Below are 26282 nucleotides of genomic sequence, written 5' to 3'. Positions count from 1 at the left end.
TCGCCGGCCACGGGGCTCGAACCCGGACCTTCTTGCTGTGAGGCGACAGCGCTAACCACTACACCACCGTGCCGGCAGCCATGTTGTTTTTGGTAATTATTGAGGGTCATACTCTGCTGAGTAGTTTAAACAAGTAGGTTTTGCAAATATGTTATGCAAATTACATAAAAATCTAAGCGGGCAGAGTTAAAAGATTCCTAAAGCCAGTATCTCACTGGGCTGCGACAGCTTGCGACAAATTACGAACGTCATTCGCGAGAGAGTTTCAAAAGTGTCTTGAAACATTCGCGGGGCTTCTCAATTTCCTCGCATGAGTCGCAAAGTGTCGCTCCTTCGTCGCTGAAATTTTGAACATGTTCAAAAAATTTGTGCGACAAAATTTCTCTCAAAATAGCCGCAAATGCGTCGCTGGTGTCGCAAAGCCGTCACGAACCCTTCTCAAGTCAGTTTCCGTGAGACAGGAAGTGCGAGTGTATCTCACTGGGCTGTGACAGCCTGCGACTAGTTGGAGACACAACAATTGCGATAAAATATGCGAATATCAATTCAGTGTGATTCCAAGTGAAGATTGTCGCTAATTCGCATATTTTATCGCGAGTGTTGTGTCTCCAACTATTCGCAGGCTGTCGCAGCGCAGTAAGACACTACCCTTAGGCTTTTTTGTTTGGAAGAACCTGAGGAACCCAAGGGAAAATATTAGACTCTTTTCACAATCGGCCTTACGGTTCATGAGATACGAACTGAAAAGAAAACCAGTGCACTATAGTGCTACCGTGAGACCTTATCATGAAGCGCATTCTAGCAGGAGGGTGTATTCCATACTCCAAAAGCATCGTAGGACTAAATGGTAGAGTGAGCATCACAATGAACACTCTCTCTCCTAGTTAAGCTTTAGAAGAAATTAATCACATGCATACTGAAATTCATCCTCTGCATTTAACCCATCTGAAGCAGTGAACACACACACACTCAGAGCAGTGGGCACCCACACCAGAGCGCCCAGGGGTTCGGTAACTTGCCCAAGGCCACCCCACGTCAACCTAACTGCATGTCTTTGGATTGTGGGGGAAACTGGAGCACACCCATGCAGAGAACATGCAAACTCCACACAGAAAGGCCCTGGGTTTTAACCCGGAACCTTCTTGCTGTAAGGCGACCGTGCTAACCACTACACCACCGTGCCACCCAAGATGCTCTTAGCGTTTTAGGAAACCCAGCCCTGACCAGTACTACTGAATTTCAGGTGTGTATCTCTTATGGCTTGGTCCACAAGATTAGTTTTAGCAAAGAAAATTATGTAAGTTGGGGCGGCACGGTGGTGTAGTGGTTAGCGCTGTCGCCTCACAGCAAGAAGGTCCGGGTTCGAGCCCCGTGGCCGGCGAGGGCCTTTCTGTGCGGAGTTTGCATGTTGTCCGTGTGGGTTTCCCCCACAGTCCAAAGACATGCAGGTTAACTGGTGACTCTAAATTGACCGTAGGTGTGAATGTGAGTGTGAATGGTTGTCTGTGTCTATGTGTCAGCCCTGTGATGACCTGGCGACTTGTCCAGGGTGTACCCCGCCTTTCGTCCGTAGTCAGCTGGGATAGGCTCCAGCTTGCCTGCGACCCTGTAGAACAGGATAAAGCGGCTAGAGATAATGAGATGAGAATTATGTAAGTTATGAAAACATATGTCATAATTGTGAGATACTGAGTCATAAGTCATAATTATGAGAAACTCTCATTGTTATGGCAGTTTGCCACAGGAAAACGAATAATAAAGAGAAGAACAACAAGACAAACTTGTTTCTGAAAAAAGAAAAGAAAACCAAGTTGTTTCTTGTCAACCTGGTACTATACTACACATGCGCACAGCTACATGCCCAAGGGCAGTCGTGCGCATGCGCGAGGATAACGCGCATGCGCAGTTCGGCTCGGGCAGGGGACGCTGATCAGGGTTTGTAGCAGAAGCAGCAGGGAAAACACTGGACTATCAGAAAACACACGAAATATCGGCGAGTCCGCGGCTGTTTCCGAGTCGCTGTCCTTCCACGCAGCATTCACGCAAAGCTACAGTAAGGAACTTCCTGTTCAAAGGATTCTTTATTTGAAAAGAGGGAAAATTCATAGCTGGTGTGTTTATTAGACTTTACAAAGAGGCGTGTTGAGGAGGAGGAGGAGGTTTTACTCGCCTTTCATCTGAGGTGTTTTTCACACGGCTGCAGTAATCTGTGTGTGTGTGTGAGAGTGAGTGTGTTTGGAACATGTTCATCAGATTGTTACACAGGATTATAAGACGCATTAACACAGGAATAAGCTCTTACACAGGGCCCAAACAATCCCACCGTGTGCATCCTGCTGACACACACACACACACACACACACACACACCCCGTCATCATCATTATTGCTCCTGACTCTCCTCAGGGGAAAGGAGCCAAAGGAGCCAGCGCACGCCAAAAGTCTCCTCATACGCCAGAACACTCATTTGCATATTTATTATGCGTCGTGCTCATTTGCATATCAAAACGTGTAACGTGAAGATGTTTTTGTTTCTGTTTTATATATTTACAAAATAATTTAGCGAGCGATTTATATATTTAGTCAGACTGTTTGCATGTTTACTAAATAGTCAAGCTAATAGTGTAAATATAAATTAACAAGCTAAATGTATTTAGAAAATAGTCAAGCTAACTTTATATTCACAAACTAGCAAAACTAGCTTGTGTTTACAGAATAGTCTAACTTTTTTTTGAGAAATAGTCAAGCAGTCTGTTTACAAAATAGTTAACTTTTTATGTACTTAGAAAAAGCTAAGTTTACAAGTTTACAACTAGCTATTTACAAAAGGGGCGGGGCCGGCTGCCGAGACTCGTCGGCGAGGGGAAGGGCCGGCTGCCGAGACTCGCCGGCGAGGGGAAGGGCCGGCTGCCGAGACTCGCCGGCGAGGGGAAGGGCCGGCTGCCGAGACTCGCCGGCGAGGGGAAGGGCCGGCTGCCGAGACTCGCCGGCGAGGGGAAGGGCCGGCTGCCGAGACTCGCCGGCGAGGGGAAGGGCCGGCTGCCGAGACTCGCCGGCGAGGGGAAGGGCCGGCTGCCGAGACTCGCCGGCGAGGGGAAGGGCCGGCTGCCGAGACTCGCCGGCGAGGGGAAGGGCCGGCTGCCGAGACTCGCCGGCGAGGGGAAGGGCCGGCTGCCGAGACTCGCCGGCGAGGGGAAGGGCCGGCTGCCGAGACTCGCCGGCGAGGGGAAGGGCCGGCTGCCGAGACTCGCCGGCGAGGGGAAGGGCCGGCTGCCGAGACTCGCCGGCGGGGCGGGCTGGCAAAATGGTCAGTTAATTTAATTCCATTTTGATTCAGGGTGCTTTGAGAAAAATCAAAATCAGTTCCTTGTGCGTTTGGTTTCAGTTGTATAGTTTTTGTTTCTCCTCAGTATATCATGTATTTTCCTCATGAAAAGTGGCTCACTTGCAGTCAGTGCTGGGATGTGAGTCATGTTGCCGTGTGTGTGTGTTAGTTTTAGTTTTGGATGATCTGTGTTAAGCCCGAGCTGGCTCCTGGGTTCGTCTAAGCTGCTGTATCTCCGTGCTGTTTGTTTCCACTCCTTCAGAAGGATTAGTGAGAGACAGGCCGGATTTACAGAGGGAGGGTGACTCCCTAAATTCCGTTATCCATCAGGAATGAGCCTGAACACGGATTTAGGCAGTCGTTCCAGTTCAGTCTTCGCTAATGATAAAAACTTGAATCATAAAATTAGACTGATTTTATTTTTTTGTTCAACTGTTGCCTTTTTAAAATCTTCCTTCATTAATTAATCCGTTACAGACAATCTCTTTCTCTCCGGTTCAGATTAAGAGTTTCTTTGCATTTTCTCTCTCTCTCTCTCTCTCTCTCGTATTCCCATTCCACACCCGCACATGCAATCTCTCTGGAGAGATGAAAATATGTTTCTCATTTCAACTATCATTTTTTTCCCCTCTATACTTTTCCTCTCCTACCATATCCTCTTACAGTGCCAGTTTTATTGCCTTAGGAGTAAAAGGAAGTGTTTAAATTTGGTTTGGAGCAATGCAAGGTGGAAGTAGTAACTTTATCATACAAACATCATCAAGCTGATCGGACTGGATATCAGACTCACGTTGTGGAGCATTCTGCCTCATTTTCTTATTTGTTCATGTTCCATAGACGCTTTTATCCTGGTCCGCTCTATCCCGGGAATACACACCAGGATGAATTTAGTGTCTTGGATAATAATATCATCATTCTTTACAACCATGGCGAGCAGAAAAGCATCTCAGCAACAGAAAAGCAACAGCAAAAGAGAACATTGAGTTCCACTCCTGCAGCCAAGAACAGGAATCTTAGAATCAACAAGAAGTTCCTATTAAAGTGGCCGGTGAATGTATACTGTATTTCTACACACACAAAATAACTGGAATTTTTTTCTCTCTTGCGTTTTATACAACTGACACGGTGAGAAACCAGATTATCCAATCAGGATCCTGTGTTCGTTTTTTCTTTCTGTCCCTCTCCAAGCTACTCGCTAGCTAGCTACACTTAGAATTGAGATATCGGTGTGACGTGCATGGGATATCTGGTTAAATAAAATAAAACCCTTTTATTTTGAATTATTTTAATTTTAAATACTTTTATAAATAGACTTCTTTCCAAAATCTATTGATGCTAGCTTGTACGTTAAATAATTAAACAGCAAATTGTGAATACTACTACAGCTTTGTGTGGTATGGTAAACTTCTTTAGCGTACATTTTCATCCTCTGCAAACATAGTCAAATAAATCCTGTCTGAATAGGGCTAGCTTTTTTTTTTTTTAAATCTACACAGAGTCAACACGTACAGACAGTGAGTACACATCTTTACCTTAAAGGAACAGTCCACCGTACTTCCATAATGAAATATGCTCTTATCTGAATTGAGACGAGCTGCTCCGTACCTCTCCGAGCTTTGCGCGACCTCCCAGTCAGTCAGACGCGCTGTCACTCCTGTTAGCAATGTAGCTAGGCTCAGCATGGCCAATGGTATTTTTTGGGGCTGTAGTTAGATGCGACCAAACTCTTCCACGTTTTTCCTGTTTACATAGGTTTATATGACCAGTGATATGAAACAAGTTCAGTTACACAAATTGAAACGTGATTTTCTATGCTATGGAAAGTGCGCACTATAATGACAGGCGTACTAACACCTTCTGCGCGCTTCGGCAGCGCATTGATATCTGAGCTCCGTATCAGTGCGCTGCCGAAGCGCGCAGAAGGTGTTAGTACGCCTGTCATTATAGTGCGCATTTTCCATAGCATAGAAAATCGCTACGTTTCAATTTGTGTAACTGAACTTGTTTCATATCACTGGTCATATAAACCTATGTAAACAGGAAAAACGCGGAAGAGTTTGGTCGCATCTAACTACAGCCCCAAAAAATACCATTGGCCATGCTGAGCCTAGCTACATTGCTAACAGGAGTGACAGCGCGTCTGACTGACTGGGAGGTCGCGCAAAGCTCGGAGAGGTACGGAGCAGGTCGTCTCAATTCAGATAAGAGCATATTTCATTATGGAAGTACGGTGGACTGTTCCTTTAAACTATTAAAGGAGAACTGAAGGCAAATTTTTTAAATCAATTCTATTTATCTCATTTTATTAAATATAGCTATTTTTGTTAGCTATTTTGTCACTGCTATAGCAAGTTGAGTGTTTGAAATATGCTCTGTAATATATCAGTCCATATGTCAAAGCAACGGCCATAAACGAGATTCGTCGAGACCTGCGTGAGACATCGTAGGACGGAAGTAAAACGTACAGCGGAAATCAAAGTGACCGACATCTGCCAACGTTGTCCAAAGACGCGCGCGCTCTTTCGAATGCTGATGTAATCAAGCCGGAAGTTTTGTTTGTTTTGATGGCAATCAGGAAAGTTTGAAAAAAGTCGGCAGTAATCATCATTTAAACTCGTTTTTGTGCAATATTTCATTTGGAAAACAGTTTTCAAAATGGCGGCGCTGACACTTGACGTTTCGAAGTCTCGCACAAGTCTCGTGAAGATCGCGCGGATAAGCGACGCCTGCCGTGGACCAAACGAACTAAATTCAACACGGCTAAAAACCGAATAGGCCGATAAGTATCATATTTAATTGCAATTAGTTGCCGATACGAGTCACGATATAAGGTTACTAAAACCGAAAACGTAATTGAATAACACGTTAAGAAATAAAGCAAGTTTAAAAATGACTTCAGTTCCCCTTTAAACACTTGCTAGGAGCTCATTCGGGGATTGATCTACAGCTTGCGTTCTGTATTTAACCCTGTTCAGGGTTGCTTTATTTTGAATCCCGTCGTTATATCTGCTCATTCGGCCTCGATTCATACGAATACAGCGCTGACTCTCCTGTGGAGCGTCTGATGATCACAAGGACTCGCTCCCAGGGCAGTGTAGCATTTGAGCACACGGAGATCACGCGCGATTCCGATAAACAAAACGGTTATCTGTTGTATGTGTGCAGTGATGATGATGATGTGACCCCCGGTGGTGCGAGTTATCTGTTGCATGTGTGCTATTCTAAAGGCCAGGCCAGGAGGACTACATTTAGCTCACACATGTGGGTGTGTGTAGGGTTGAAGTGTGTCAGGAATGTGCACCCTTCCAGAGCTGCCTTCCATCCGTATCCAGTTCGGGTTAAAAAAAAAAGTACATTTAAGTAGGCATATCAGCTCAATATTCAGTCCAGTTTGCTTGAAACTGGTCTCATTGAATTGAGAATTGAAAGCAGAACAACAGACTTGTTACAGAATTTAAAAAGCTCGTCTGTTCCTGAGATATTGAAAAAAAGGGCTGATATTCTGTCTGAGGGTCACATGGTCCAAAATGGGCTTCATTAACCAAATGAGATCAAATGTTTTTTCTTAACAACTTTTCTATTTTTCAAGATATTTACATGGAAATTGGCAGGGACATAGATGGTTGTATCCTGAATACAACGTTTTTGAAAAATTAATAAAAACAAATTATGCAAATTAGCATTTAATTAGTACGAATTATGCAAATTAGGTAAAACGTTAAATCGGTACACTCAATAAAGTAATAAGTATTTCTAATCCCCTCTTTGTGCTCTGTAGGCCTTTGTATTTCTCAAAAGTAGGGTCTACTAGTGTTTATTTGAAAGAATATGAATGATAATATTCACAGCTTTCAAGGCGAACCTCGAAAAACTGAAATTCACATTAACTCAACTGAAATTGACACTCGTGTTTCTGATGTCTGTTTTTTTAAAAATCTCATTCCGACCACTAAGATCTCTATTTTTCATCAGAACAACTCCAGTTATATTCTAAAATAGTTATTTATTTCCAGGAATCAGTTTGATTTGAAAAAATAAGTAGGTAAAGCTCATTTCCGAGTCTCCTGTGAAACATCACATCAAAATTAGCAGACAAATCTACAACAAAGTTTGCATGCGGGGGAAAAAATGAGGGCTAAGACTTTTGCACAGTACTGTTCATATCCTTTCAATTTTATTAAATAAATATCACAATCTTGATAATGGCTCAGAAAAAATATTGTGACGTCATTTATCTTGTATCGTAATATCCCTGTTGCTGACATTCCGTATTTACTGAAGTATTTAAACTGCTAAGACGCGCGTGTCTGCTGGACAAAAGTGGGCGTTTCTCATTCATTCTGGAAACGTTTCCCAGTTGTGGGACGTGATTGGCTCGAATATATAGAGTAGCCAATCGGAGCGTGCGGTTGCTCATATCCAGTGAATGTGGAGAGAATAAAAAAACCTTACTAGCTAGCATGTAGAGCTGGGCGATAAATCGATTTTTATTGATTAATTTGAATTTACAGTTAAGGACGATGTGTTTTTATGAAAATCGGTTTTCTTAGTTTTAACTTCCGCCACCGACGCTTCCCTCTGCGCATGTGCAGAACGGCCCTCCTCCCGCGCGCTTGCCATAGACACACACAAACAACATAGCAGCGATTGGGGGAAAGCCGCAACTTGTGCCCAAGAAAGGAGTAACTTCCTCCATGATCTGGAATTGGTTTGGTTTTGTGGCGTTGGACGCAAAGTCCTCGTTGTAAGGCGTGTTTGAAAACGGTTGTTTCCAAAGGACGCAGCACGACGAATTTATTCCAACCCCTTAAACAGAAGCCTGCAGCGGAGCGGGAGAAGTGCTGCTCGCAGCGGAATCAACACAGCCGCAACACGAGCGCGCCATCCACAGTACAGCAAGCAACCGTCCCGGACACATTTCCCAACGGTGTGCCTGATGATCAGAATGGGGCGTGGTCGAAGGCAATCACAGATGCTATCGTGATGTTTATTGCAAAAGACATGGTGCCCATACATACGGTGGAAAAGTCGGGATTTTTTTTCCCCCATTTTGTCAGTTTTATCGAAAAGGACAATTTTATTTATTTTTTTCGCAGTCCAAATCCTGCGCTCTGATTGGCTGGCGAGCAGGTCTGTATCCTACGGTACGGACCCCGGTTACGGACCTCTGTCGACTCGCTCATTCACAACAACAAACAACATTTATCTTTTTTTTTTTTACAAGATTTATAAGATTATCAAAAATCTTAAATTTTTGCCAGCATTTCTCAGGAGAATAGCATTAATTTTACAGCATGGATAGCGATAACGACAGTGTTCACAGCGAAAGCGAGTTTTACTCCCCTGAGGAAGAAGAAATAAAATAAAACATTTCAGGAGAAAGCTAAAAATCTGTAATTTGCGAACACCGAGCAAAAACATGGCTGAATCCTGAATGACTCCTATTTGTATAAATAGGGGACTACATAGGCGGCAAAATGTAGTGGGTTTTTTTTTTTCCCTGCTATGGAAGGGCACTTGTATACCGAGGAGGAAGCCATTTGCATTACAGCTGTGAATGAGGATTCAAAATGGCAGCTCGGCTCGGTTTTCCCTTTCGGGCGCTCTCGTTTTCTGTTAGAATTTGGTAAAGAAAAAAAATAGGCGGCACGGTGGTGTAGTGGTTAGCGCTGTCGCCTCACAGCAAGAAGGTCTGGGTTTGAGCCCCGGGGCCGGCGAGGGCCTTTCTGTGCGGAGTTTGCATGTTCTCCCCGTGTCCGCGTGGGTTTCCTCCGGGTGCTCCGGTTTCCCCCACAGTCCAAAGACATGCAGGTTAGGTTAACTGGTGACTCTAAATTGAGCGTAGGTGTGAATGTGAGTGTGAATGGTTGTGTCTATGTGTCAGCCCTGTGATGACCTGGCGACTTGTCCAGGGTGTACCCCGCCTTTCGCCCGTAGTCAGCTGGGATAGGCTCCAGCTCGCCTGCGACCCTGTAGAACAGGATAAAGCGGCTAGAGATAATGAGAATGAAAAAAATTATTTACCAGCTTAAGGTCGGTCCGTATGGTGAAATACCCTAACCTCGGCCCAGAGGCCTCAGTCAGCACTTTCAAGACCTCGGTCACGGTATTTCACCATACGGACCACCCAGCTGGTGAATAACACATTTTTGAGGGGGCATTTTCATTTATTTATTTATTTTAAGTTTGAGGGTGCATTGTGTCAGTGCCAGTTTGAAACGACGCTATGTTGGAGGAAACTTTCTAAAAGTCACTGTATGTTCTCACTGTGTACAATGCCATGGTCTGCCATCTCATCTACAAGCTTGTTTCTTGGTTTCTGGTTGCACTTTAACCTCAAAGGGGAAATTTAAGTGAAAACAAAATAAAGGTAAAACTTGTTTTGAACCATTTCTTTGTCATCTGTAGTTTGATTTTTAGTAGGGGGAAGTAATCGATTAAAATCGAAAATCGGATTTTTTGTGAAAAAATTGAAAATTTTTTTTTTAGGCCATATCGCCCAGCTCTACTAGCATGTTTGTTTCGAGATTGTTTCTGATATAAAACACAGTTGCTTTTACTGTTACGTGAAAACTGGGAAATGTTTTAGGACATCATTGGCTCGACGATGTTAGCTATAATGTTGTAACGTTCCCCCCTTGATATAACAGCAATTTGTTGACGCTTACAAAATGTTATGAAATAAAGAACAGCGTTATACTTGGTGTGTTTATAGCTACGTTTAATTTAACGTTGTGGAACCTCTGTCAACCAAGTTCCTGTTATCATTTACATTATAGCAGCTATTTAACAGTTATTCCACGAAATCAGGTCGTACATGAGCTGATAGCCGACAAGGTGCGTTTTATTCTATTCACATTCACTGGGTTTTGAGAAACAGAGCGTTGTTGTTTTTATTTTTTGCAAATTCAATAAATAACTTTTATACAAAACGTCCGACAAAATCATTTCCGCTTAGAATGTAAACAAACCGGTGAAATGACGGGTATTCGAATTGCCATTGAATACTTTCATTCTATATTTTTTCTTTTTGTATTTTTTGGGGTTTTGTTTTTTTATTTCATCCGCACCACCATTTTGTTTTTCTCTACTCACGGTATATGAGCTGATAGCCTAGTAGTAGAATCAGTGACATGATCGCTCATATCCAGTGAATGTGGATATAAAAAAAAATATATATGTGTGTGTGTGTGTATGTATATGTATGTATGTGTGTGTGTGTGTGTGTGTGTGTGTGTATATATATATATATATATATATATATATATTCCATTACTTACATCTTGAAGTTAAAAAGACAAAAAAAAGCAAACGCAGCTCATTGTGTTTAAAGCATAAACTCGTCTGTCTGAAAACTTTCGAAACAACTTTTTTTACTTAAAATGTTAAAGATCTGCTTTTTAATTTGCTTATTGCTCGTCGTAATTTATGTCAAGCTTACGCCTGACAAGTTAGAACAAGTGCATTAATATGAACATGTGATCTGTTCTGACCAATCAGATTGGACAATTTACCAGTGCTGATGTATCTTGAATATCCAAATGTAGATAAATTGAGATACTAGGCTACAGAAACTTTTGGTACTTTCGGTACTTCCGCGAGTATTGAGTCTGCGTTTCATCAGTGTTCGCATATTTTCTGAGCGTAAACTTGAACCTCGGCCATCTCAGGAATGTTGATGTTTATAAAAATGGATCTTGGCTCAGATTTCTTGCATGCTTTAAGAGGAGCCACGAGATCTTTTTTGGTTCTGGTGCATTTGAAACTGCTCTTCATGACCACACCCAGACATGTTTTTCAACCACACACACACACACACACACACACACACATGCATGCACTCGCCGACCCCTCCTTCCCCTCGTCACATCTGTTTTGTGACACACTCGAGATAACGGACTGCTTCCACTTCCCTGTTCTTATCTCCCTCGTAATGTAGAGGTTTGTGAATTATTGATGTGCCTTTAACACACCGTGCCTTACACACTTTCTGGCTTTGTCGTACGCTGAACAAAGCTGCTCGTCGCTCGCCTGGTTTGTTTTGTTTATACACTGCTACACACGATACGCTCTTTGTTTCCTTTATACGCCGTGAGTTTGTTTATTTATCTCGTCTAGCCTGAGATGGCAGTCACTGTTAAGACGACAAGCTGTAAGCTTTGGGCCCCCGAAAACCCACCTAATACGAGAAATATATTATATTATACAGCTCGAATCTTTTTATTTTTTACTGATAATTATTCTTGTTCTCTTTTTGATCATATAATATACTGGGCAAACTTTGTGCTTAAGAAATCCTTTGTTCAGTTTGAAAGGCAGCATGAACATGTCCATCTTGTTTCAGTCGTGTGTTATAATCTGTAATTGCATGCTTAAAGACACGCCGTGACATCTTTACGTCCGTCCCTGAAACGGAACCCGCCACACCGGGACTTGTTTAAGTCTTCCAGAAATTCCTGAACGAGCTCATGATCTCAGAAACCTTTCATTTCGTTGTTTATTCGATGTTTTCGGCCAGGTTGCGTTCTCTTCTCTTCTGGCGTTCGTACGGCGAAGCCACTTCATGCTCTGGTGAGCTCATGGTGCTCGTGGTAACCTGACTCCCTGTAGACCAACCCAGTCGAGAGTGAAAGCACTTTGCATCCTCTGTGCTCGAGCGTTTCTCCGGCTAGAGCTCAGGGTGTGGATCTTTTTCCTGCGAAGGCTTTGATATGTTTTGGTATCGTCCGATCTGATCTCAGAACAGTAGTTGATAACTTGGGCAATTTAGAGCTGTATTAGTGCGTTTATGATACGGAAGAATTTCGGTTGGTAATTTTGCAGTTTTAGTGTACGGAATTAGAAGGCCACACCTCTTTTGCTGAGCTGATAAACAAGAGGCCACACCACCTCCAGCTGTGCCTTATTCCCCGAAACTGTCGCACCTCTGAGAAGCCGCACCTTCTTCAGTAGAACCAAGGGGCAACAAGGTGACGTTTATTTCCTTGCAGCTGATGAGCACAAAGGCCACGCCTCCTTCAGTAGAACCAACAAACCCAGAAGCTATGCCTCTTCCAGCTACGCCTTATTCACCAAGACTGTCACGCCTCTGAGAAGCCACACCTTCAGTAAATCCGAAGGGCAACAAGGCTACATTTACTTCCTTGCGACTGATGAGCACAAAGGCCACGCCTCCTTCGGTAGAACCACCAAGCCCAGAAACCGCACCTCCTCTAGCTACACCTTATTCACCGAAACGGTCACACCTCTGAAAAGCCACACCTCCTTCAGTAGAACCAAAGGGCAACAAGGTGACGTTGATTTCCCTGCAGCTGATGAGCACAAAGGCCACGCCTCCTTCACTAGAACCAACAAGCCCAGAAGCCGCACCTCCTCTAGCTACGCCTTATTCACTGAAACGGTCACACCTCTGAAAAGCCACACCTCCTTCAGTAGAACCAAAGGGCAACAAGGTGACGTTGATTTCCCTGCAGCTGATGAGCACAAAGGCCACGCCTCCTTCAGTAGAACCACCAAGCCCAGAAACCGCACCTCCTCTAGCTACGCCTTATTCACCAAAACGGTCACACCTCTGAAAAGCCACACCTCCTTCAGTAGAACCAAAGGGCAACAAGGTGACGTTGATTTCCCTGCAGCTGATGAGCACAAAGGCCACGCCTCCTTCCTGAGACCTGACAAGCCCAGAAGCCACACCTCCTCTAGCTACACCTTATTCACTGAGGCTGTCACACCTCCTTCAGTAATGCCTCGGTCACAACTGGCCGTACGTGCTCCTACGGCCGGTCTATGTGCAAAAAACGCAAGAAACGCACGGAGGGCGCGCGTGTGACGTGCTGATTTTCGAGCCGTAGACTGGCCGCAGACCGGCCGCAGAGGTTCTTTGTCATGTCAAACAAATTCTACGGGCGCTTACGTTTTTTTCAGGTTGCAAGACAAACTTACGGCCAACGTGCGTCTTTCTCCACGAGCAAAAAAAAAACGCAGCGATTTGGGAAACGCCAAAAAATCATACGTCCGGTTGTGACCTAGGCTTGAATCCGAAGCGCAACAAGGTTACATTTATTTCCTTGCGATTGATAAGCACAAAGGCCACGCCTCCTTCACTAGAACCGACAAGCTCAGAAGCCACACCTCCTCACAAGTACAAGATTGAAGCAGCAAACTTTCTAAAATTGTTACACAAGCAACTTGTGAATGTTTGTTTGAATTTGCTTTTTTATTTTTGAAAGATCAATGTTGCACGTATTATCCGTTTATAGTTACGTTCTGGAATGTTCTTGAAACAAGTTAGTTCTTGGTATTGCGTCTGTACACTCCGATGGCTCGTGAGTGTTACAGCTCTGACACTGGAGACTCCTTCCATAAATTCTAAACAAACATCTCCTTCCTTACAGAACACCGTCATACTATTGGGTTTATATTTTTATTTATTTATTGAGTGACTGTTTAGAGCTGATATAACGCAGATAATCCACAACATGAAATGTAACTATAAATGGATAAAAACTACACTGTGGTGCTCTTTAATTAGTGGAAAAGAAAGTGTAATGGACTTCAGGATGCTACTTGAGCAACAGGTCACGCTACACCACACCACACTGTGGATGATTATTTTCCTATAATTGTATTTCCCCGGGTTTTTTTTCTTTATTTATTTCTTGTAAGGTCGTGCGATGCTCAATCACTTATAATCCTCAGCTCCAAACGAGACGTGATGCCGGAAAGTTTGAAGTGCGGTTTTTAGTTCTAAGTGGCGAAAGGCGGGAATCGAGCAGCAGTTTGTAAGACGAGTTCCAGACCCGACGTGTTCCCGTAGACCTTAAAACCACCTTCAAATCTGTCGACAGGTTTCCATGGTGATGTCTGTTTTGTTTCCATGGTGATCACGATGAAGGCTGCATTCACTCTTGGACTTGGAGAGCTTTCATACAGTACCTTTCTTCTGAAGGTATCTCCAAGTTGCTTTGTTAGATTTTTTTTTTTTTTTTTAAATGGCAGTCTTGAAGAAATAGTGATGGATAAGGACCTTTCACTCGTGCTGCTTGCTTTTCGGATCCAGTTTGGATGATCGCTTGGTAGAACATCAATAAACGGTCAGCTGTCGTGTATCAAGGGAGAGGTTAAGGTAATAGATCACTCAGAAAAGATGATCTCGTCAGTAAAAACCTGGGAAGTGATTGTTTAAGCTCGGTGTGGGTTCTCCGTGCAGGGTCATCAGTTATTAATAAGGAGTATTTTAGTTAGCTGATGAGTATTCTAGCTGATTAGTAGACACGTTGAACCAGGTTATGTTGCTTATTTTATGTTTAATGATGTGGGTTACTTGTAATCAGAAGCATCGAGCAGGGCAGAGAACCTTTGTTTTTTTTAAAGTATATATTATTAATGGTGGTGAGGGGTGCCAATACTTAAACCGGGGGGGAGGGGAGATTACAATATTAAGAATAAATTTTGACAGCTGATATTGAAGTGTGTTAGGCCAAGTTTACATTAGACCGTATCTGTCTCGTTTTCTTCGCGGATGCACTGTCCGTTTACATTAAAACGCCAGGAAACGGGAATCCGCCAGGGTCCACGTATTCAATCCAGATCGTGTCTGGTCCGGTGCTGTGTAAACATTGAGGATACGCGGATACGCTGTGCTGAGCTGTAGCTGGCGTCGTCATTGGACAACGTCACTGTGACATCCACCTTCCTGATTCGCTGGCGCTGGTCATGTGACGCGACTGCTGAAAAACGGCGCGGACTTCCGCCTTGTATCACCTTTCATTAAAGAGTATAATAGTATGAAAATACTGCAAATACTGATGCAAATACTGCCCATTGTGTAGTTATGATTGTCTTTAGGCTTGCCATCCTTCCACTTGCAAGTGGTAAGTGATATGCGCTGGGATCACACACACAGCGGCTCAGCCCCGAATCACTGCTTGTGCACTTCACTCGCGCGCTCTGTGAGCTGCGCAAGGCCGGAGTGCGCACCCTCCAGAGGGCACTCGCTGTTCAGGGCGGAGTGATTTGGAGCGCAGGATGCCTGCGGAGCCGAGCGTATCCGTGTATTGGCGTTGCTGTGTGCACACTAATTGTTTTAAAAACGTTAATCTGATGATCCGCTGATACGGTCTAATGTAAACCCCACCTTAAAAATACAAGGATTTACAGGTGTTGTGATGTTCCAGCCTGTGTCCTGAGCATGTCGAGTAAATTTGTAAATTGGAGAACTTGCTGGAAGATGGCAGGCATCCATCCATCCATCCATCCATCTAAAACATGGATCACCAGTGGTAGTAAATTGTGCACCGCCCCCCAATTTATTTATTAATTAATTTATCTATCTCCTCGGGGGAGGCCCCCCCCAAAACAACAATAAAATAAATTGATTCATGCATTTATGAATCAGCCCCCCCTTCCCCTTTTTTTTGGGTGGGGGGGCCTCCCATCCTATCTATCTATCTATCTATCTATCTATCTATCTATCTATCTATCTATCTATCTATCTATCTAAAGCATGGATCACTGGTGGTGGTTTTTTTTGGGGGGGGGGTTCCATTTATCTATTTATTTATTTAAAGCATGGATCACTGGTGGTGGTGGTAATTTTTTTTTTTTTTTTGGGGGGGGGGAGTTCCCCCATTTATTTGTTTGCTTTAAACGATCATGGGTTGTTTTTTTGGGGGGGGGGTTGGTCCCCCCCACCCTTTCTTTTTTTGGGAGGGTCCCAGCTTATTTATTTATAGCATGGATCACTGGCGGTGGCAATTTTTTTGTTGTTGTTGAGGGGAAGTTCCCCTGTTTTGTTTGTTTTTGTTTGTTTGTTTGTTTTAAACACAAATTACCACCACCCATAATCTTTCTCCCCTGTTCTGATAAACTGTCCTACACGTCAAAGCGTCCTACAAAGCCCCACTGTGCATGCGCAGAGCGCAAAACGTCATTTCTTGGCATTTGAGCAGATTTTTGTCCTACATCAGCTGTGCTATAAACGGTGCAGATTAACGGCGTGCATTCAATCTTTACTACTTAATCTAACATAATGCTGATTTCTAACATAATGCGAGCCTGGTGCGCTGTGTGTATGCGCGTGTGTAAGATTTGGTGCAAATCCGTAAACCTGTTCAAAACAAATAGTTGGCCATCTTGAAGTGTTCCAATAAAATGAAATCATTCAAAATGAGTTGTGGAAGTTTGTTTTCTGTGTGCTGTTGCGTCGCCAGACAAGGAGAACGGCTGGATGAACAGGAGAAAGGTAAAACTCAGTTATTTAACTCGAGTGGAGGTGGAGAAAATGAGTTTAATTCCAGAAATGATGGACTGACACTTAAGTGGGATGTTATGCTTCTCTGGGTTGGATGTGTTAAATGAAAGTAAGCTTTAAAAAAGTTGTTGACTGAATGAAAACCGTATTGATGCTCCAATATGTTATGCCATTTTATGTCTTGCAATAAAAATAACATTTAATTACATTACATTTTAATAGAGCAAATGGTACTTGTGAATAGTGGCAAAAAAACCCTATTAATTCTACATATTCTGACAGGGTCAACTGAAGAGTCAGAGCGTCTGAGAGTCATATGAATGTAAAAGCATATTCTGACGGAGTCGTTTGAATTGTCAGCACGTCCTATGTACAATTCGCACGGGATAAGTATTGCCTATGGACCTCTGGTAATTCGCAATTACCCCCGCACCTTAGGGTTGGGCGGTATTACGGTAAGAAGGTATCCCGAGGTATCCAAAAGTACCAACGGTATCGGTCTCATTACCGTCATTTTAAAAAAATATATAATATCTAAATAAATATGGAGTACATGAGGTCATAATATAAAATAATAAATTGAAGATCATCCCGAATAACTGTGTGATCGTATTTTCACTAATTCTATCAATTTCCTAAAGAAGTTCTCATCGCGTGCAGGGTTGTTTATGTCGTTACCATGGCAACCCTGCGTGACATTTGGAGTCTGACAGAAAGCTTCGCAAGAGACTGAGACCGCGGTTGAAAGATGGCAAGTCAAGATAACGAGTTAGTGGCAAAAAAAAACAACATCGGCAGTGTGGCAGTATTTTGGTTTCAAACGAAAAGGAAGAGCCAGCAATAATGTAAATGACCACGCAAAATCGAAAAAAATCTAATATGTCCCCTAAGGCACACCATAGCCTGGGGTACTCCACTTCCACGAGATCTCTCCAATGAGTTGTGTTTTGAGTAGGTTACATGAGTAACAACAAGGTAAAATAATATAACGTATGACATTTGGGATGTGGGTAATAAACGTTTGAAATGTCATCTACTGAAGAAACGGAAGAAAACATCGTAGCGTAAACTGTTAGGTTTCTGGTGGGAATTAGCAATGCGCTTGCTATCTTTGTTGGGTGTTTTAAACCGTATGGATTTAAGTGGAATAATTGTAAGGAGTTATGTGATCAAGACAACGTTTTAAGCAAGGTCAGGCCATTTGATTATTAATTTCCCCGCCATGGCATGACGTGGGCCCATATGATTTTGCCTTGTGCAGCTATCACGCATTTGAATTAGGTTCGCCTCATTTGCGCTGAAGAATATGGTTTATCGCGCAGTCTAAACGGACTTGGGTGTTGGTTGATTCTTTTTCTTTTCTTTTTTTATTTCCCATGCTTGAAAGGGTATGATCCTGCTCATCGTGTACTTTTTTTGATGGAGTAGGTGAAATAGTGCTGCAAATGGCGTTTCAACGCGCACACGTGTAAACGACAGTTGAATGCTATTTTCAAGATGAAGGAAGAGTTGCGTGATGCTTTGAAATATCTCTTAATCCATTCATCAATGCACAAAATTCGCTTTGCTGCTTAATCCATACCACAATGCACATAATTCGCTATGCTGCTTTTAAATAGTACATTTGAGGCATAGGCGCAGGTCTGGACAAGGTCCGCCGGTATAGGCGCACGTTACACAGTAGGCCGAAACAAAAATATTTTTTTCTCGGTAATACCGTATACCCCGGGAAAACACAGAGACAGTTTAAAGGTATCAAAATTTGGATACCGCCCAACCCTACCGCACCTCTGTGTTATTGTGTGGCGCATTCGGACGGGATAAGCAAAAGTCTGTAATTCACTGAATTTACAGACATTGTGACCGGATTGTGACAATCAATACAGTTGTAGCATGTTGGAAGTGCCAACATATTACTGTAGTACATTAATGGTGCATTAATAAGGCAGGATGAAAACACAGTAGGCATAAGAATAGCACTGTATCCAAATTAAGAGAGGGGAAACGCATATGATAGGGATGCAGTATGTTTGCTCCACGCTCTCAAAATGAGAAGGCGGGGTCACTGCAAATGAAAACAGTCTCGAGATAACAATGTAAGTGAACAGGCAGTTTATGGCGCTGTTTACACATAGCCGGGTATTTCGCTAAACGAACATTTGTCTTCCCTCCGTTAACCAAAATATCTTCGTATTGCTGTGTCATGGGGTTAGCGTGGCTCCTTACCATATGCTGCCACACAAGCCATCCAGTTGAAGATTCTTCGTGCTTTCTTCTTGGAGTTCTTCTTGGAGCTGTTTCTGCTTATCTGGTTCAAATACGGGATAGGCCTACTACCACTTGCCCCTGAAATGCTGTTTATCAAAATTTCACCCGTATCCTCCATTATTCACTCCAGAAAAGTACAAGAGACGCGCGTTTAATAATTACAAACACAGACATGCGCATTCACACGGGACTTGTATTACCACTGGACGTCTGTGTTTTGCCGAAACACAGTAGGTGATTCGCGGCGGGATTATTGCTTGGTAAATTACGGACATGGCGCATTCGCACGGGACTAAGAACTCAGACGTTCTCTGTAATTATTCCGAATTACCAGAGGTCCACAGGTAATTCTTATCCCGTGCGAATAGGGCTGTAGATTCCTATGAATTCTGACAGGGTTGGTGGGCGTTGTATCAGTGTAGAAGCATGTTCTTTGCAGAGGGAAAAACCGCGAAATATGACTAAAAGTTAAAGTTGAATCACACTGTAGGATTTCCTGCAATGTAGGACTGCTTGACAGACATGTCTGACAGCCCCTCCTACCGTAGGACTCTTCGCGGATGTAGGACCGTTTATCAGAACCCCAAAAAAATTTTGTTTAGAACATGAATCACCAGTGGTGTCAATTTTATTTTTCCGTTTGTTTGTTCAAGTTCAAGTCAGCTTTATTGTCAGTTTCTTCATATGCACAGGTCATACAAGGAAATTGAAATTACGTTTCTCTCTATCCCATGTAAAGACATAGACAAACATAGGACTGACATTAACAAGACAAACATTAAAGCACAAGACAGGACCAATAACAGTGTAACAAGCAATAAGTAATAAGGCCAAAAAAAAAAAAAAAAAAAGTGTGTTTCCGGTAACCCAACCGACCGAGAATTTCGGCGGAGAAATTGCCGACCGTAAAGTTTTTATTACAAATTTCCCTCGATATTTTAGTGTAAGCAGCATTAGTTTGTCATAATTTTTTGTTTCAACGCATTCAAGTTGTGAAAGAAACGATAAAAAGTAAAATGTTTCACCACTTCTATCAGCCCTCCTGCATAAACATGGAAGCGCACTTGTATACTGAAGGAGGAAGGGAAAACTGAGCCGAGCCGCCATTTTGAATCCTCATTCAAGGCTGTAATGCAAAATTGCTTCCTCTTCAGTATACAAGTGCACTTCCATGGCAGGGAAAAACACTACATTTTGCCGCCTATGTAGTCCCCTATTTATACAAATAGTAGTCATTCAGGATGCAGCCATGTTTTTGCTCGGTGTTTTTGCTCGACCCAAGTTCTACAGTAGGCTCGGCTAGACGTCTGCTTTTAATGGAAGTAGCCTAGCCTAGGACGTTATTTTCACGTTATTTCTTGATAAGGTGTTTTCATGTTATTACATGAAAATATCATGAAATAACGTGATAATTTCGTATCATGAAATTACGTGATGTTATGTTATTACATAAATATATTGTAAAAACGTGATAACTTTAACAATATCTTTTCATGTAATTACTTGATTCTAAGCCAATTTTTTTTGTGTGGCAGCAATACGCTTCCGTAGATCATAACTCGAACTCTCGCGATTTTTTTTTTTATTCGTTTAAAGATTTAAAACACCTTTTATTTTATTATGATGTGTGGTATAAAGGATTCTGTGCCAAAATACTATTTTGTAAGATGTTTACTTGTTCATTTTTTCGAACAAAATAAAAAAAAAAAAAAAAAAAAAAAAAAAACTTTTTCCTACCTACCGACCTTATTTTGGTATTTCATGTTACCTGAAACACACTTTTTTTTTTTTTTGGCCTAATAAAGTAATGATTTAAAAAAAAGGGGGGGGGGAATTGAAACATTTAACATTTAGAAAAAATAATCTAGGCTAAAGACAGGAAGATGAGAACAAGACTAGTATACAAGACGTACAGTACAGCACAGTCCAGGGCAGCCCAGTTGAGGTCATCACAGTAGCAGCATTATGTAGAATAATGTGTTAAATAAATAATAATGTGTTAATAATAATGTATAGCAGCATATGGTAAGTTGTTATATTGCAGGGCCCAAGGCAGTTCTTATCAGACAGTTCAGGTAAGGTGCAAAGTCACGTGTAGTTCCATAGAGAAGTCTTTTCCGTGGAGGGCAGCAGCAACAAGAAACAGTGTATGGTGTGTAAAAAAAAAAAAAAGTGAGGTCGTGCAGGTAAAGGTGCAAAAGTCACATAGTGCAGTTCCATAGTCAGAGTCTTTCCTGAGTTCGAGTCTTTCCGTGTGTGTGTGGGGGCTTCCTGAGTCAGGGTCTTTCCCATGCGGGGGGGCGGGGCAAGATCCTAACTTCTTGGCTGTCTGGTGGGTGGAGCTGTCAGTGATGGGAGAGAGGGGAGGGAGTTCAACATCCTGACGGCCTGGTGGATGAAGCTGTTGGTGAGTCTGGTGGTTCTGGACCGTAGGCTCCTGTACCTCTTTCCAGAGGGCAGGAGGCTAAACAGGTTGTGTGCTGGGTGAGTCTCATCTCTCACGATTGTGAGAGCTTTGCGGGTGAGGCGGGTGGTGTATATGTCTTGCAGGGAGGGGAGGGATGCATTGATGATCTTCCCAGCTGTGTTCACTATACGCTGCAGGGCTTTCCTGTTGTGGTCAGTGCAGCTCCCGCCCCATACAGTGATGCAGCTGGAGAGGATGCTCTCAGTGGTCCCTCTGTAGAACGTAGTCATGATGGGTGGTGGGGCACTGGCGTGCTTCACTTTGCGCAGGAAGTAGAGGCGCTGTTGGGCTTTCTTGGCCAGTGCTGCGGTGTTGTTGGTCCAGGAGAGGTCCTCGCTGATGTGCACTCCAAGGAATTTTGTGCTTCTCACTCTCTCCACAGCAGCACCATCGATGGTCAGTGGCAGGTGTTGGCTGTGGCCTCTCTGGAAGTTGACAACAATCTCCTTTGTCTTACTGACGTTCAGCAGGAGGTTGTTGTCTCTGCACCACTTGGCCAGAAGGTCCACCTCAGTCCTGTAATGCGTCTCGTCGCCGTTGGTGATGAGACCCACCAGAGTTGTGTCGTCTGCAAACTTCACCAGGTGGTTGGTACTGTAGGTTGTTTTGCAGTCGTGTGTCAGCAGGGTGAAGAGCAGAGGACTGAGCACACAGCCTTGTGGAGCTCCTGTGCTTAGCGTGATGGTGCTGGTTTGTTTTAAACATGGATCATGGGTGTTTTTTTTTTTTTTTAAAGTAAAAAAAAAAATGAAGCAAGGATGGCTCGTTAAATTTTATGACAAAATTATGATGCATGTTCAAGTTGCTGTAAATTAAAAAAAAAAAAAAAAAAGACATTTTGAAATGGAAACATAAAGCTTGAGAAAATCATGACACCGCGAACAACCTGAACAACCAGAAAAAATGATTTTGCTGACTAGCAAGTCATGTATGTAGGGGGTCTTTACAATCTGGTGTGTTTTGTGTTTGTTTTTTATTGATAACTGTGACACTTTGTTATCGACTCACCCACAATTCAGAAAGTCCGTGCGAGTTTTCCTGAGTTTTATTTACGATCTTGAGATGGCGTTCTGAGCGCTCGATATTTCCGACAGCATTACTTGATGATTGCATTTCACCAGTCGTACCACTGTTCAACCAAAAGGGAACGGGTTCTTGAATCGGTTCCGTTCAGGATTCCTTGAACTTTGGTGCCAAGTGACCCGGCCCACGTTTTCACCAGTTTTGAGCGGAACCAAGGATTGTAATCAAGGATGCGTCATGAACGGAGGACGTTGTGTGATTCACAGCGGGAGTAAACAGTAGGAGCAAGATGGCGGTGCTCATTGATCACCTCCGAGCTTTTGTTCTGTTATTACAGATATTTGTTTTCAGTTCATTTTTTTTCTACGACATTTCCTTTTTCCGTTGCTGCTCTTCATTTCCTCTCTCAACTAATGACACGCCCACTGTCATCACGGCTCGTGCTGGAAAAACCAGCTGTATATCGGTTCTAGCTGGGAACAAATTTTTTGGGGTTCTGAACCAGTTTTTTTTTTTTTCAAAATTTGGTGTGTGAACCAGAACAGAACCAGGTTCCTGTTGGGGTATCAGTGGGCGGCAACATCATTCCGAGCTCCACCCATCACGCATTTGTCAAATTTGGTGACTTAAATCAGACATTGTGCTGGATCTCATCCTCTCCATCACAGTGTTCGAGTTTCTGGTAAAAGCACCGCTGCCCACACAGCATTCGTCAGACACTGGAGTGTTTTTAAACATGCTTGTGCCGTTCTGTATTAAAATCCCCGAGTAGCCCGTGTGGGTGTGAGCGAGAGAGCAGAAGAGATGTAGGTGGATGCGTTTCTCTGTAACCATCAATCCTTTATTATTATCTGAAGGTGCTTCAGGATGTTCTTCACAACATGTCAGTGAGCCTGAAGCCTTTTACACCTACTGCTGTTACATAACACACTCGCAAGCGAATAAAGAAAGGAAAGAAATCGATGAAAAAAATAAAAGGGGTTCACTGAAGGGGAAAGGACGCATGCAGGAAAGACGTTTCTGGAAAATTCTCAAATCTTGGTTTCGTGAGCCAGTAGAAAGCAAATGGAGGAGCTGCTGAGAAAAAAATGGCGGTTAGCAAAGGTGGAAACTGTGCAACTGTAATATCCAGACTCTAAAACGCTCTAACAGGTGCTAAGCTAATTCTGTCCATTTGTTCATGAGGTGTCGGTTAGCATGGCACTAAGGTAATACTGATGATCCCATAGCCGTACTAGCATAAACAAGCATTCTTGTCACAAATATTAGCTAATGATGGTGGGTTACTGCACAGCTGTCGAGGATTAGAACAGATACGCGCAGGATTTTATGAAGAACGTCCTCAGTTTAGACCTGATTACTCTCAGTTCTGTGGTGTGGAGCTGTGTTGACAATTCAATATGAGAATCGCCATAATGCTAAGGCTAAGTAGTAAAAACTGTTTGATTTAGCTGGCATGTTATTTACCAGGCATTGTACGAGCTTGTCGACAGATTAGCTAAGCATGCTAACCATACTAGCAATGCACTCTCCTCAGAGGTGCTAACAATCTCTGACTTTGTCGTAAGCCATATTTTTCTCCACGAGAGATCATCGATGATGGTTGAAACCGAGGTTATAAGTTTTTCTTCCATTTTTTTTTTTTGCATGATAATTTTAGCATGGAGCTATAAAGTTTGAGTTCGTAACTGAAGAAACGTCAGAATGGAAACGTACTCGCTTCTTTCTTTGTGTGTGTGTATATATATATATATATATATATATATATATATATATATATATAAAAGAAAATATGCAACATGACAGAGTGACATATATTGATGTTGCTACTAGTGTATAAGCTGCTTGTTTTTTGAATCTCGCCACCTGCTGCACTACACACATCGGCTTGGAGTAGCTGGATTAATTAGCGTGAATTTTACATTTATGGATTTTTTTTTTTTTTTTTTTAAGCGTGTGATGTGGGAACAAAACGGCACAACTTGTAGCCAAAATATTGGATTGCGACTTTTTCACGTGGATGCTAAACACAATAAAACATTCTTAAAGTAAGGGATAATGATGATCAGCAAGGCGTTTCCTGCGTTGAAATTTGTCGAACTTACTTGTTACAATCTCTTGACTACCACTTTTTAGCCTTTCAGTTAGGTTTCCAGGCGAACAAAACATGAGCTTTAGCACCCTGGTTGTGGTGGTGGTTCTTTTCCAGATGGGCTAGCTGGTGAAGATTTGCATTTAAAGGCCCAAGCAGAAAAGGTGTAGTCATAGTTTATTTTATTTTCACTCATCAGGTTTTAGAAGTCATGAGACGGTGTGTTTTAAGTTTCTGGTCCGATGTTCCTCTCAGGCGAAGCTTGATCAGAACTGAAAGCAGTAGCAGCGTGCGAAAGAGCCGAGGAGAGGAGTCGAGTCCTGCCAGGTTGAGCAGTTGGAGCTGGAACGCGTCCTGGAGAAGACGAGGAGGAAAAGTAAGCCAGAGGATCAGGAGAAAATCAGGGAATTAAGAAAGGAGAAGTTTAATCTGCTTTATCTGCAGCTTTTCTTTCGCAGTAGAACTTTTAATGTGCCTCTGAAATCAGAAGAAGTGTGTTTCAGGTTTCGTAACGGTCCTTTCGTGGAACGGACGCCAGTTGTCTACGATAATTGGGGGAAAAAAAATATCGCTTTGGAGATTCTGAATTTAATTTTGTAGTTTATTAGGTCTGGTAGGGCTGTGCGATGTCCCCTTAATTGGCCCCTTAATTATGCCAGTGATGTGATGGCAATGTGGCTTTAGCTACAACAGCAAATCCCAACACTAAACAGCAATTTGCAGGAGGTGATGGCATGAAAGGAATGATAGTGTAAAGAGTGCAGCTAAGAGAAATCAGAGCTGCGTAAAAAGCGAGAGGCAGAGAGCAGAAATGAAACTGAACGGGGCGGGAGCTAGGTTAGAGCGGTCAACGTAAGTTGGCATTTAGAGTGAGGGCACACAATTTTACCTTTCCATCCTTGCTTTAAAATTGTGATTTTCGGCACACACAAATAATGATGGCACAAAATCCGGACTGCTTGAGTCAAGCGAGACCTCTCCTACAAACACAATTGCATGCAAAGCTAAGTTAACATGCTAACAATATTCATTACATTATGTAACTATGACCCAGCTAATCAGACAAACGTTACCAAAGTATTTTGCTACATCAATAAACGAAGACTAGAAAGAATAAAAAAGAAAGATTTAATAAATAGCCTGATCTTACCTGTGATGAAGTGGGCGCTGCAAACCCGCACATTTTTGATGGTGGTTTCATCCCAGTCTACACGTTTGATGGCTTGTAGTCATAGACGTCGGCGATTTTTTTTTTGGAATGGGTGAGATCCTGCTGGAATTCTGAACATTTTAACGCCATCACTGCTACGATTCTGACACCCGACAACACAACAACTAGGCATCGCTGAGTCTTTTTTGAGTCCAGGCTGCACGCGCAGTTTCCGCTTACGTATGAATGACGTTTACTGCGAACAGGTCTATGCTCTCTGGAAGACTTAGGGGCGGGGCTTACTCTACTTAGAAAAAAGGTGTACGCAAATAATAAGCAATTATTGGATGAGGTTAAACAAAATATTGTGATAGTAGCAAGCAAGCAATTATTTGCGGATACCGAAGGAAATAATTGCTTGCGATACACTAACAAATCATGATATTTTGTGAGAACCAAGTTCAGTATTTTTTTAAATATAATTCAAAATTTTATTGATTGATCTTTTTAAATACTGATTATAAAGTTTGCGTGCCATATTTTGAGCACTGCAGGTGCATGGCCTCCGGCGTCCACCAGAGGGTGCTGCACCGAGGTGCAAGACCCTATTGTTTTCCTGAGGATTCTTATTATTAAAGGAGAACTGACGTAATTTTTAAACTTGCTTTATTTCTTAATTAATGTGTTATTTCAATTACGTTTTCGG

General features: G+C 42.7%; 1 protein-coding gene across 2 annotated transcripts in view; it reads left to right on the top strand.

Annotated features, from left to right (window-relative positions):
* The first annotated feature begins 1916 nt into the window (after positions 1-1916).
* The window catches only part of add1 (adducin 1 (alpha)), a 91875-nt gene continuing 67509 nt past the window's right edge, over positions 1917-26282 (top strand). For both annotated transcript variants that reach the window (XM_060935385.1, XM_060935382.1), the window contains exon 1: positions 1917-2053. The gene's annotated coding sequence lies outside the window, so the exon portion shown is untranslated. The remainder of the gene's footprint in view (positions 2054-26282) is intronic.

The sequence above is a fragment of the Neoarius graeffei genome, chromosome 12 (genome assembly GCF_027579695.1).
Source record: "Neoarius graeffei isolate fNeoGra1 chromosome 12, fNeoGra1.pri, whole genome shotgun sequence".
Taxonomy (NCBI): domain Eukaryota; kingdom Metazoa; phylum Chordata; class Actinopteri; order Siluriformes; family Ariidae; genus Neoarius; species Neoarius graeffei.
This window is presented reverse-complemented; position numbering and strand designations above follow the sequence as displayed.